General features: G+C 42.2%; 1 protein-coding gene across 6 annotated transcripts in view; it reads right to left on the bottom strand.

Moving 5' to 3' along the window:
• The window catches only part of TMEM187 (transmembrane protein 187), a 43,048-nt gene extending 28,278 nt beyond the window's left edge, over positions 1-14,770 (bottom strand). For 5 of the 6 annotated variants that reach the window (XR_008995247.1, XR_008995248.1, XR_008995246.1 and 2 more), the window contains exons 1-2: positions 14,166-14,770; positions 11,942-12,072 (exon numbers count right to left, since the gene is read on the bottom strand). The gene's annotated coding sequence lies outside the window, so the exon portion shown is untranslated. The remainder of the gene's footprint in view (positions 1-11,941; positions 12,073-14,165) is intronic. The other variant, XM_036887211.2, reaches the window with a different exon arrangement.
• Positions 14,771-14,794: the final 24 nt, after the last annotated feature.

Below are 14,794 nucleotides of genomic sequence, written 5' to 3'. Positions count from 1 at the left end.
ACCATTAAACTCTTGGAAGAAAACATAGGCACAAACCTCTTAGACATAAACATGAGTGACCTCTTCTTGAACATATCTCCCCGGGCAAGGAAAACAACAGCAAAAATGAGTAAGTGGGACTATATTAAGCTGAAAAGCTTCTGTACAGCAAAAGACACCATCAATAGAACAAGAAGGATCCCTACAGTATGGGAGAATATATTTGAAAATGACACATCCGATAAAGGCTTGACGTCCAGAATATATAAGGAGCTCTCACGCCTCAACAAACAAAAAACAAATAACCCAATTAAAAAATGGGCAGAGGAACTGAACAGACAGTTCTCCAAAAAAGAAATACAGATGGCCAACAGACACATGAAAAGATGCTCCACATCGCTAATTATCAGAGAAATGCAAATTAAAACTACAATGAGGTATCACCTCACACCAGTAAGGATGGCTGCCATCCAAAAGACAAACAACAACAAATGTTGGCGAGGCTGTGGAGAAAGGGGAACCCTCCTACACTGCTGGTGGGAATGTAAGTTAGTTCAACCATTGTGGAAAGCAGTATGGAGGTACATCAAAATGCTCAAAACAGACTTACCATTTGACCCAGGAATTCCACTCCTAGGAATTTACCCTAAGAACGCAGCAATCAAGTTTGAGAAAGACAGATGCACCCCTATGTTTATTGCAGCACTATTTACAATAGCCAAGAATTGGAAGCAACCTAAATGTCCATCAATAGATGAATGGATAAAGAAGATGTGGTACATATACACAATGGAATACTACTCAGCCATAAGAAAAGGGCAAATCCAATCATTTGCAGCAACATGGATGGAGCTGGAGGGTATTATGCTCAGTGAAACAAGCCAAGCGGAGAAAGAGAAATACCAAATGATTTCACTTATCTGTGGAATATAAGAACAAAGGAAAAACTGAAGGAACAAAACAGCAGCAGAATCACAGAACTCAAGAATGGACTAACAGGTACCAAAGGGAAAGGGACTGGGGAGGATGGGTGGGTAGGGAGGGATAAGGCGGGGGAGAAGTAGGGGGGTATTAAGATTAACATGCATGGGGGGGTAGGAGAAAAGGGAGGGCTGTACAACACAGAGAAGGCAAGTAGTGATTCTACAACATTTTGCTATGCTGATCGACAGTGACTGTAAAGGGGTTTATAGGGGAGAACCTAGTAAACATAATATTCGTCATGTAAGTGTAGATTAGTGATAGAAAAAAAAAAAAAGGGCAGTTCCTGTGTGGTAACCTCCAACGAGTTCTACACAAGGGTATAAAGGGCATATAAAAGTGTAGGCAAAGGGTCTGTTTGTGTTTATACAGAGGATCAAAGCCTAATTGGGCTACCCCGAAAATGAACTAAGATACGATATGAAAGAGAACTTCCAACATCAGCACTCTCTGGAAGACTCATGCCAGAAGATGATCATCAAAAAACCGCAACAAAGATCCACGCACTGCTACAGCTGTAGATGCACTCATCCCACCAGTTCCTGGACTTGCCATGGGAATGAGGAAGGAGATATCTAAGCTGGCCTGTGCATACAGTAAAACAACAAAATTGGACTGGATCTATACTGTTGGAACTCAACCAAGAATTTGGAGAAGTGCAAATTGTAGCACTCCAAAGTCTTACAACTACAAACTATTTACTGTTAAAAGAACATATGGCATGTGAACAGTCCCCAGGAATGGGTTGTTTTAATTTGTCTGATTTCTCTCATACTGTTCAAGTTCAGTTGGACAATATCCACCATATCATAGATAAGTTTTCACAAATGCCTAAGGTGCCTAACTGGTTTTCTTGGTTTCACTGCAGACGGCTGGTAATTACAGATATGCTTTGGTTATGTAACTATACTCCTATTATGTTAATGTGTGTGTGCAATTTAAGTAGTAGCTTAAAACCTGTACATGCTGAAGTTACTCTACAAGAAGATATATCAAAGAAATAATCAATCTTCCCATGTTTTCTTCCGCCTGCTACTTCTATAGCTTTTCTTCTTCCTTCCTAATTACAACCCTTAAATAGAATTCGTGCCTCATATCAAATTTACCGAGTATCATAATTCTTCCAAGTGGTAAAGATACCTCAAGACAAATGCTGGGCATAGAAGCCACAGGGCATAAATATGCAAAGAAGTAAAAAGCTAACTTTTTCAAACAATAAGGCTTCTCTCTCACTTACCAACTTCACATTTCCCTGTATGGCCCTGGAAGATGACTGGTTAGCCAGAGACGGGTAAGATTCCTCAAGGGAGGAACAACCTAAGACAGGCACAGTCGCAGGGGGGCCATCAGGTGAGAAATTGGGGATCAACAGAGGTGAGGCTTAGAACCTCACCCCCCCTGTTCTGAGAGAAATCTTCTGCATACGTGGATGTTTTATTGCCCTGGTCTAGCTTGGATTAACACATAGTCTACAGGCACACACCTGATCATCTACATTTGCTCTCTTACAACACTAAACTATGTTTTCTACCTTTATCTTGTATCTACCTACCACTTCAGCATTTTATTAAAAATAATAATAATAAAGAGAGAAATGTGGTATCCACATATAAATCAAGTATAAAAACCAAATGAGTATTCATATTTGAACTGACTGTTTAGAGTTCATAATGCATGAGCAAAACCGAAAGTTTCTGTGATGACTGCCCTTGTACTGTTCACTATGTAACTTATTCATTATGTAAGAATTTGTTCTACATGTAAAAACTTGTTTGTTATGCCTCAGAAGATTGGAGACTGACAAAAATTAGGCTTGGGGTGGATTAATGATTGTGCATTGAGCATTGACTCCCCTATACAGAATTTTATTGTCGTTAACAACCATTTGATCAATAAATATGAGAGATGCCCTCACAAAAAAAAAAAAAAAAAAAAAAGGACAGACTTCCAATGGTAAAATAAATTAGTAACCGGGATGTAATGTATAGCATAAGGAATATAGTCAAGATATTGTAACAGCCTGGTAGGGTGATAGCTGGAACCTAGAATTATGTATATAAATGTTCTACCACTGTGTTGTACACTTGAAACTCATGTAATGTAATACTGTGTGTCAACTACCCTTCAATAAAAAATAATTATTTAAAAAAAAAAAAAAAAAAAAAAGTAAACTCAAAATGGATCAAAGACCTGAATGTAAGTCATGAAACCATTAAACTCTTGGAAGAAAACATAGGCAAAAACCTCTTAGACATAAACATGAGTGACCTCTTCTTGAACATATCTCCCCGGGCAAGGAAAACAACAGCAAAAATGAGTAAGTGGGACAATATTAAGCTGAAAAGCTTCTGTACGGCAAAAGACACCATCAATAGAACAAAAAGGAACCCTACAGTATGGGAGAATATATTTGAAAATGACACATCTGATAAAGGCTTGACGTCCAGAATATATAAAGAGCTCACACGCCTCAACAAACAAAAAACAAATAACCCAATTAAAAAAAGGGCAAAGGAACTGAACAGACAGTTCTCCAAAAAAGAAATACAGATGGCCAACAGACACATGAATAGATGCTCCACATCGCTAATTATCAGAGAAATGCAAATTAAAACTACAATGAGGTATCACCTCACACCAGTAAGGATGGCTGCCATCCAAAAGACAAACAACAACAAATGTTGGCGAGGCTGTGGAGAAAGGGGAACCCTCCTACACTGCTGGTGGGAATGTAAGTTAGTTCAACCATTGTGGAAAGCAGTATGGAGGTACATCAAAATGCTCAAAACAGACTTATTATTTGACCCAGGAATTTCACTCCTAGGAATTTACCCTAAGAATACAGCAATCAAGTATGAGAAAGATCAGTGCACCCCTATGTTTATCGCAGCACTATTTACAATAGCCAAGAATTGGAAGCAACCTAAATGTCCATCGATAGATGAATGGATAAAGAAGATGTGGTACATATACACAATGGAATACTACTCAGCCATAAGAAAAGGGCAAATCCAACCATTTGCAGCAACATGGATGGAGCTGGAGGGTATTATGCTCAGTGAAACAAGCCATGTGGAGAAAGAGAAATACCAAATGATTTCACTTATCTGTGGAATATAAGAACAAAGGAAAAACTGAAGGAACAAAACAGCAGCAGAATCACAGAACTCAAGAATGGACTAACAGGTACCAAAGGGAAAGGGACTGGGGAGGATGGGTGGGTGGGGAGGGATAAGGGGGGGGAGAAGTAGGGGGGTATTAAGATTAGCGTGCATGGGGGGGTAGGAGAAAAGGGAGGGCTGTACAACACAGAGAAGGCAAGTAGTGATTCTACAACATTTTGCTATGCTGATGGACAGTGACTGTAAAGGGGTTTATAGGGGGGACCTGGTATAGGGGAGAGCCTAGTAAACATAATATTCGTCATGTAAGTGTAGATTAGTGATACCAAAAAAAAAAAAAAAAGGCAGTTCCTGTGTGGTAACCTCCAATGAGTTCTACACAAGGGTATAAAGGGCATATAAAAGTGTAAGCAAAGGGTCTGTTTGTGTTTATACAGAGGATCAAAGCCTAATTGGGCTACCCTGAAAACGAACTAAGATACGATATGAAAAAGAACTTCCAACATCAGCACTCTCTGGAAGACTCATGCCAGAAGATGATCATCAAAAAACCCCAACAAAGATCCACACACTGCTACAGCTGTAGATGCACTCATCCCACCAGCTCCTGGACTTGCCATGGGAATGAAGAAGGAGATATCTAAGCTGGCCTGTGCATACAGTAAAACAACAAATTTGACTGGATCTATACTGTTGGAACTCAACCAAGAATTAGAAGTGCAAATTGTAGCGCTCCAAAATCTTACAACTACAGACTATTTACTGTTAAAAGAACATAAGGGATGTGAACATTCCCCAGGAATGGGTTGTTTTAATTTGTCTGATTTCTCTCAGACTGTTCAAGTTCAGTTGGACAATATCCACCATATCATAGATAAGTTTTCACAAATGCCTAAGGTGCCTAACTGGTTTTCTTGATTTCACTGGAGATGGCTGGTAATTACAGGTGTGCTTTGGTTATGTAACTATACTCCTATTATGTTAATGTGTGTGCACAATTTAAGTAGTAGCTTAAAACCTATACATGCTGAAGTTACTCTACAAGAAGATATGTCAAAGAAATAATCAATCTTCCCATGTTTTCTTCCGCCTGCTACTTCTATAGCTTTTCTTCTTCCTTCCTAATTACAACCCTTAAATAGAATCCGTGCCTCATATCAAATTTACCGAGTATCATAATTCTTCCAAGTGGTAAAGATACCTCAAGACAAATGCTGGGCATAGAAGCCACAGGGCATAAATATACAAAGAAATAAAAAGCTAACCATTTCAAACAATAAGGCTTCTCTCTCACTTACCAACTTTACATTTCCCTGTATGGCCCCGGAAGATGACTGGTTAGCCAGAGACGGGTAAGATTCCTCAAGGGAGGAACAACCTACGACAGGCACAGTCGCAGGGGGGTCATCAGGTGAGAAATTGGGGATCAACAGAGGTCAGGCTTAGAACCTCACCCCCCCGTTCTGAGAGAAATCTTCTGCATACGTGGATGTTTTATTGCCCGTGTCTAGCTTGGATTAACACATAGGCTACAGGCACACACCTGATCATCTACATTTGCTCTCTTACAACACTAAACTATGTTTTCTACCTTTATCTTGTATCCACCTACTGCTTCAGCATTTTATTAAAAATAATAATAATAAAGAGAGAAATGTGGTATCCACATATAAATCAAGTATAAAAACCAAATGAGTATTCATATTTGAACTGACTGTTTGTAGTTCATAATGCATGAGCAAAACCGAAAGTTTCTGTGATGACAGCCCTTGTACTGTTCACTATGTAACTTATTCACTATGTAAGAATTTGTTCTCCATGTAAGAACTTGTTTGTTATGCCTCAGAAGATTGGAGACTGACGAAAATTAGGCTTGGGGTGGATTAATGATTGTGCATTGAGCATTGACTCCCCTATACAGAATTTTATTGTTGTTGACAACCATTTGATCAATAAATATGAGAGATGCCCTCACAAACAAACAAACAAACAAAAAAAGTACACACTTCCAATGGTAAAATAAATAAGTAACCGGGATGTAATGTATAGCATAAGGAATATAGTCAAGATATTGTAACAACTTGGTATGGTGATAGCTGGTACCTAGAATTATCATGTATGTAAATATTGAATCACTATGTTGTACACCTGAAACTAATGTAATGTAATACTGTGTGTCAACTACCCTTCAATAAAAAATAATTATCTACAAAAAAAAAAAAGCAACCAGAGACAGAAATAAGATCACATACAAAGGAAAGCCCATCAGGCCATCATCAGACTTCTCAGCAGAAACCTTACAGGCCAGAAGGGAGTGGCATGATGTATTTAATGCCATGAAGCAGAAGGGCCTAGAACCAAGATTACTTTATCTGGCAAGATTGTCATTTAAATTTGAAGGAGGGATTAAACAATTTCCAGATAAGCAAAAGCTGAGAGAATTTACCTCCCACAAACCATCTCTACAGTCTATTTTGGAGGGACTGCTATAGATGGAAGTGTTCCTAAGGTTGAATAGCTGTCACCAGAGGTAATAAAACCACAGTAAAGAAAGCAGAACAGCTAATTACTAAGCAAATGCAAAATTAAATTAACTATCCCCAAAGTTAATCAAGGTATAGACAAAAAGTACAGACTATGATACCTAATATATATAGAATGGAGGAGGAAGAAAAAAAGGAGGAGAAACAGAAAAGAACCTTTAGATTGTGTTTGTAACAGCATACTAAGTGAGTTAACTTAGACTCTAAGATAGTAAAGAAGTTAACCTTGAACCTTTGGTAACCATGAACCTAAAGGCTGCAATGGCAATAAGTATACACCTATCGATAATCACCCTAAATGAAAATGGACTGAATGCACCAATCAAAAGACATAGAGTCACTGAATGGATAAAAAAACAAGACCCATCTATATGCTGCTTACAAGAGACTCACCTCAAACCCAAAGACATGCACAGACTAAAAGTCAAGGGATGGAAAAACATATTTCACGCAAACAACAGGGAGAAAAAAGCAGGTGTTACAGTACTAGTATCAGACAAAATAGACTTCAAAACAAAGAAAGTAACAAGAGATAAAGAAGGACATTACATAATGATAAAGGGCTCAGTCCAACAAGAGGATATAACCATTATAAATATATATGCACCCAACACAGGAGCACCAGCATATGTGAAACAAATACTAACAGAATTAAAGGAGGAAATAGAATGCAATGCATTCATTTTAGGAGACTTCAACATACCATTCACTCCAAAGGACAGATCCACCAGAGAGAAAATAAGTAAGGACACAGAGGCACTGAACAACACACTAGAACAGATGGACCTAACAGACATCTATAGAACTCTACATCCAAAAGCAACAGGATACACATTCTTCTCAAATGCACATGGAACATTCTCCAGAATAGACCACATACTAGGCCACAAAAAGAGCCTCAATAAATTCAAAAAGATTGAAATTCTACCAACCAACTTTTCAGACCACAAAGGTATAAAACTAGAACTAAATTGTACAAAGAAAGCAAAAAGGTCCACAAACACATGGAGGCTTAACAACACGCTCCTAAATAATCAATGGATCAATGACCAAATTAAAATAGAGATCAGGCAATATATGGAAACAAATGACAACAACACAAAGCCCCAACTTCTGTGGGATGCAGCGAAAGCAGTCTTAAGAGGAACGTATATAGCAATCCAGGCATAGTTAAAGAAGGAAGAACAAACCCAAATGAATAGTCTAACATCACAATTATTGAAATTGGAAAAAGAAGAACAAATGAGGCCTAAAGTCAGCAGAAGGAGGGACATAATAAAGATCAGAGCAGAAATAAATAAAATTGAGAAGAATAAAACAATAGAAAAAAATCAATGAAACCAAGAGCTGGTTCTTTGAGAAAATAAACAAAATAGATAAGCCTCTAGCCAGACTTATTAAGAGAAAAAGAGAATCAACACACATCAACAGAATCAGAAACGAGAAAGGAAACATCACGACGGACCCCACAGAAATACAAAGAATTATTAGAGACTACTATGAAAACCTATATGCTAACAAGCTGGAAAACCTAGAAGAAATGGACAACTTCCTAGAAAAATACAACCTTCCAAGACTGACCAAGGAAGAAACACAAAATCTAAAGAAACCAATTGCCAGCAAAGAAATTGAAGCAGTAATCAAAAACTACCCAAGAACAAAACCCCCAGGCCAGATGGATTTACCTCAGAATTTTATCAGACATACAGAGAAGACATAACACCCATTCTCCTTAAAGTTTTCCAAAAAATAGAAGAGGAGGGAATACTCCCAAACTCATTCTATGAAGCCAACATCATCCTAATACCCAAACCAGGCAAAGACCCCACCAAAAAAGAAAATTACAGACCAATATCCCTGATGAACGCAGATGCAAAAATACTCAACAAAATATTAGCAAACCCAATTCAAAAATACATCAAAAGGCTCATACACCATGCCCAAGTGGGATTCATCCCAGGGATGCAAGGATGGTACAACATTCGACAATCCATCAACTCCATCCACCACATAAACAGAAAGGACAAAAACCACATGATCATCTCCATAGATGCTGAAAAAGCATCTGACAAAATTCAACATCCATTCATGATAAAAGCTCTCAGCAAAATGGGTACAGAGGGCAAGTACCTCAACATAATAAAGGCCATATATGATAAGCCCACAGCCATCATACTGAACAGCGAGAAGCTGAAAGCTTTTTCTCTGAGATTGGGAACAAGACAGGGATGTCCACTGTCCCCACTGTTATTCAACATAGTACTGGAGGTCCTAGCCATGGCAATTAGACCAAACAAAGAAATACAACCAATCCAAATTGGTAAAGAAGTTAAACTGTCTCTATTTGCAGATGATATGATATTGTACACAAAAAACCCTAAAGACTCCACTCCAAAACTACTAGAACTGATATCGGAATACAGCAAAGTTGCAGGATACAAAATTAACACACAGAAATCTGAGGCTTTCCTATACACTAACAATGAACCAATAGAAAGAGAAATCAGGAAAACAATCCCATTCACAATTGCATTAAAAAGAATAAAATACCTAGGAATAAACCTAACCAAAGTAGTGAAAGACCTATACCCTGAAAACTATAAGTCACTCTTAAGAGAAATTAAATGGACACTAACAAATGGAAACTCATCCCATGCTCTTGGCTAGGAAGAATTAATATTGTCAAAATGGACATCCTGCCCAAAGCAATATACAGATTTGATGCAATCTCTATCAAATTACCAACAACATTCTTCAACGAACTGGAACAAATAGTTCAAAAATTCATATGGAAACACCAAAGACCCCAAATAGCTAAAGCAATCCTGAGAAGGAAGAATAAAGTGGGGGGGATCTTGCTCCCCAACTTCAAGCTCTACTACAAAGCCACAGTAATCAAGACAGTTTGGTACTGGCACAAGAACAGAGCCATAGACCAGTGGAACAGAATAGAGACTCCACACATTAACCCAAACATATATGGTCAATTAGTATACGATAAAAGAGCCATGGACATACAATGGGGAAATGACAGTCTCTTCAACAGATGGTGCTGGCACAACTGGACAGCTACATGTAAGAGAATGAAACTGGATCACTGTCTAACCCCATACACAAAAGTAAATTCGAAATGGATCAAAGACTTGAATGTAAGTCATGAAACCATAAAACTCTTTGAAAAAAACATAGGCAAAAATCTCATGGACATAAACATGAGTGACTTCTTCATGAACCTATCTCCCTGGGCAAGGGAAACAAAAGCAAAAATGAACAAGTGGGACTATATTAAGCTGAAAAGCTTCTGTACAGCAAAGGACACCATCAATAGAACAAAAAGGTACCCTACAGTATGGGAGAATATATTCATAAATGACAGATCCGATAAAGGGTTGACATCCAAAATATATAAAGAACTCAACAAACAAAAAGCAAATAAGCCAATTAAAAAATGGGGAGAGGATCTGAACAGACAGTTCTCCAAAGAAGAAATTCAGATGGCCAACAGGCACATGAAAAGATGCTCCACATCGCTAGTCATCAGAGAAATGCAAATGAAAACCACCATCAGATATCACCTCACACCAGTAAGGATCGCCACCATCCAAAAGACAAACAACAACAAATGTTGGCGAGGTTGTGAAGAAAGGGGAACCCTCCTACACTGCTGGTGGGAATGTAAATTAGTTCAACCATCGTGGAAAGCAGTATGGAGGTTCCTCAAAAAGCTCAAAATAGAAATAACATTTGACCCAGGAATTCCACTTCTAGGAATTTACCCTAAGAATGCAGCAGCCCAGTTTGAAAAAGACAGGTACACCCCTATGTTTATCGCAGAACTATTTACAATAGCCAAGAAATTTAAGCAACCTAATTGTCCATCAGTAGATGAATGGATAAAGAAGATGTGGTACATATACACAATGGAATATTATTCAGTCATAAGAAGAAAACAAATCCTACCATTTGCAACAACATGGACGGAGCTAGAGGGTGTTATGGTTAGTGAAATAAGCCAGGTGGAGAAAGACAAGTACCAAATGATTTCACTCATCTGTGGAGTACAAGAACAAAGGAAAACTGAAGGAACAAAACAGCAGCAGAAGCACAGAACTCAGGAATGGAGTAAGTTACCAAAGGGAAAGGGACTGGTGAGGATGGGTGGGGAAAAAGAAAGGGGGCCTTAATGATTAGCATATATATTGCATGGGGGGCACGGGGAGGGCTGTGCAACACAGAGAAGACAAGTAGTGATTCTACAGCACCTCAGTACGCTGATGGACAGTGACTGTAATGAGGTTTGTGGGGGGGACTTGGTGAAGGTGGAAGTCTAGTAAACATAATGTTCTTCATGTAATTGTAGATTAATGATAACAAAATGAATAAAAAAATAAAAACTCAAAAAAAAAAGAAGAAAGCAATTGGAAAAAAAAAAAAAGAAAGCAAATCATCCAAAAAAGAGATTCCATCTTTCTGACTCTCAGCCTTAGGATCCACCAAGTTTTTGTCAGAAAAAAACAGAAATGGAAGTGAAGTGATACCCACAACACACTCGCCTCCTCACACATCGACTCTAGGAGCCTGTAGAACCCTCTGACCTAGTGACGTCTATGCTCTCCCTACTTCACTGTGTAGTATAATCCCCCCACTCACTGCCCTACTTCCCTTAGAGACACTGCATTTAGAGACTTAAACCTTTCCTACAGCTCAGAATGGGCTTTTCCATCTCAGTGGTATTGTAAATGTAGATGTTTCAGGCCAGCCCCAAAGCCTTTTAACCAAGCACCTGGTTGAACAGACTGTTGCAGATGGTTAGCTGTGGCCCAAGTTCTGGAATCCAAGGCAAGGGATGGCATGGGGCTGGAGGAGAAGGAGCAGGGAGGTGGAGGACAAGCACCTCCTCTCTGCTTCTTGGGTATGAGGCCAGGCAGCACAGGAAGCTGTCCCTGAGGCCTGCCACCCTGGGTTGCCTCCTGCTCTGCCATAGCGCCACATGATTCCAAATCACGTTCTTCCCTGGCCCAGTATCAAGCCTTCCATTTCCTGCAGCTACAGTAGCAGCCATTTACAAACAATGTGGACTTCCCACTGACTGTCAACTGCTTTGGGGCCAGCTGTGGTATGAGTTGATCTAGTAGCCCAGAAATATATTCGTATCAAAGAGAGAAGAGGTTCAATGCTGTGAAAATGACTGAAAGCCAAGATAGCAGGCAGGCAGGCATGGAGATGAGAGGGACTGTGTGTCTTCGAACCCTGGCTCTCCTACCTACTAACTGTGTGACTTTGGGTCCTAAACTTTGCGGGCCTTGGTTTACATACCTGTAGAATGGGGATGCCACCAGGACCTTCCTGCAGAGTTGTATGCATCAAATGACTTCTTATATATGTAGACCACCCGGCACCGTTTTTTTTAAGGCACGACGTTCATCTCCCATCCTATAGTTTAGGCCCTGGAAAGGAGAGGTAGAGCCTGATTCTCTGCTCTCGCTCTGGCGCTCAGGGAAGTCCTGCTCAGTTTCAGTTCAGTCCGACTCAAGCACAGAAGCAGCGCCTTTGCTCTTTCCTCACCCGCACTGGTCCTAGTGGTCATCTCACTTCTCACCCAGGCCCTAGGCATCCACCTGTATTCTCTGGGGAGTGCTCTGCTGGGCCTCCTGCCAAGCTTTCTTGTTCCTATCCTGCCTTGGGGGTCTACTGTTAAGGAGACCACAAGCCTCCATCTCAGCATGTGGCACTGGCATGCACCTCCTCCCACTTCCTCCTCTCTTGTTAAGGAGCCACTGGGTCTGGGGGACCACCCTGCCCCAGGGTCCCTACTTCCAGGCCAGCCACCGCTAACATGGTCTGCACATAGCAACCTATACCTTCTCCTTGATGACCCCCAGATAAGGTCATAGCAGCCGCTGCTTAATACCCTTTAGTGGCTGGCTCTCCGCACATGGTCACATCACAGCCTCTTGGCCAGACATCAAAGTGCCATCCCTACATAGCCCTTTAAGCTCTGTAGACCCAGTCTGTCCTTCAGCTAGGAGACTCTGCAGCCCTCCTTCTGTACTGCCCCAGCCTGCTCACACCCTCCACTCCACTATCATTTCCTCTGAGCTGCTTCCACATTCAGCTCTTGACTCCAGTGGGAGGCCAGCTGAGGACCTGCCTGGTGTCCCTGGGTCCCTGCTGGTACCCATCTGGAGCCTGGCTCCCTGGTGTGAAGTTGTCAGGCTTTTGGGGCCTGCACTAGCTTGACCTTCCTGTCTGCCAGCAAGCATGGATGAGAGCTGAGGACAGGAGTCAAACACTGTCAACTTGATAAAGGTCTAGGAAGGGCATGGAAAGCAACTCTTCTCTTGGGCTGCCGGGCAGAGTTCATTTGAACCTCTGTGCAAGTGGAAAGTGACATGTTATCAAACCAACTTCCCAAGTCCACCAGGAAGACCAGGCTGGGCAATTTAAGGCCTAGCTCCTCTGTACCCCTGAGCTGCCACGACCCATATTATATGACACTCATAAAGTTCTTCACAACTTTCCCATGCCTGGCACACAATGGCTGAGAGTTCAACAGCATTGGCTGGCCATTCTGGGGTTTTATGGGGGAAGTTTTCTCCCAGTTAAGAGTTAATATATGTTCCTCAGACTCTCCTGCTTCCTGGGGCTGTGTGTTTAAGCAGGCATTATTGTCACCTGTCACAAGAGGTAGCTGCTTTCCTATAGCATTTATGACAGCTGCTGCTTGCACCTGATTATGCTGAGCGTCCTTGCTGCCTTTCTGCGGATAAGGTGATGCCAGTCCCAGTGCTCTACTGTAGGACCCCCCACCCCTCAGGTGAGGTCAATCCTGGCCACTCGGATGCCCAAAGAGCCTGGAGCAACCAGTGATTTCTGAACTCTTGGGAGAAAATGGCTGACATTGGGCAAGGGCCCTGGTAACCAGCAGCTCGGTTTCCTTATTTTACAGCAGAGGTACTCAGGGCCAGAGAGGTGAGGCAGCAGAGCCATGCCGTGGGGGGCTTCTTGTCCTCTGCCTGTGTCACAGGCCTCCTTGGCCTCTGCTTCCAAATGCATTAACAAAAACACAATTATAACATAAATTTAGTCTCTCGAAACATGGTTATTAAAATATTTTTGAAAATGTGATATGATAATTAATATATGTGCTTCTTTACTAAGGTTAAATTACAGGCTCTACTGGCAGGTTTAATAACTACAGTAATTTCAAAGTAGTTACTCTGCCTGCCAGTAGGTCTTGTAATTTAATTTTGTTCACTTCATATTATCTACAACAAAAGCCCTATGATCTGAAATGATCTGTGCTAATGCTGTGCTCTGCTGTCTACATTCGTAATTGCAGGAAAGGCCAAATTTCGGTTAGAAGTTGGTGAAAATAAAGATGAGAGAAAGTGTAAAAATTGTAAGTTGTCGCTGCTTGCCCCCGGACACCAGCGCAGGACCCTTGCCCTACAGCCTGTGTCTGGCAGTGAGGATGACCGGGCAGCGCCCAGGCGGCCGCCAGCAAGATTTGGAATGCGGGGGTAGAGCCGGTACCCACCTCTCAAGGTTGTTGCGAGAACTTACAATATTGGCGCGAAAAGGCCAGCGACCGCCATCCGGGTATTTTGCCTCTCTTTGCTGGGGGAAATTCAAATCTCGAAAAAGGGCGGACCCGAGAGGCCGCCGTGCGCCTGCGCGCGGGGCGGGGCGCGGGACTCTGGGAAGCAGGCGGTGCGGGGTGACGCGAGGTGATGCCGAGGTCTCCCGCGCGCGCCCGGGCGGTTCGGGTACCGTCGGCCAGGCTGCGCGCCTTGCAGCCGGCAAGACTGTGGGGCTGCCCCGGGCGCGCGGCCTGTCTCCTTTCGTTGGCGCGCGGGCGGCGGCGCGGCGCTCGGGGGCGGGGCCGCCGAGTCTGGGACCCTGGGAGCCGGTGGCGTCACCGCACCGCCGCGCTCTCGTCCCGCCTCCGGCTACCCTGAGCTGGGCCTCGGGCCGACCCTCCTGCGGCCGCTGGGCGTGTGGAGCGGGAAAACGTCCGCTCCAAGGCCCAAGGCGCAACTGTAGTGTCTCCCGTCAGCCACCCTCAACAACCTGTGCCCCGTCCCCACTGCTAGTTACACGTAGCTCCCCTGGTGTGTGTCCCTTCAGCGACCTGGGGTTAGTTCCCAAGGGGGGCGGGGCTAAGCT

The sequence above is a fragment of the Manis pentadactyla genome, chromosome X, assembly GCF_030020395.1.
Source record: "Manis pentadactyla isolate mManPen7 chromosome X, mManPen7.hap1, whole genome shotgun sequence".
Lineage (NCBI taxonomy): Eukaryota > Metazoa > Chordata > Mammalia > Pholidota > Manidae > Manis > Manis pentadactyla.
The sequence above is the reverse complement of the archived record's forward strand: the minus strand, read 5'-3'. Positions and strand labels throughout refer to the sequence as shown.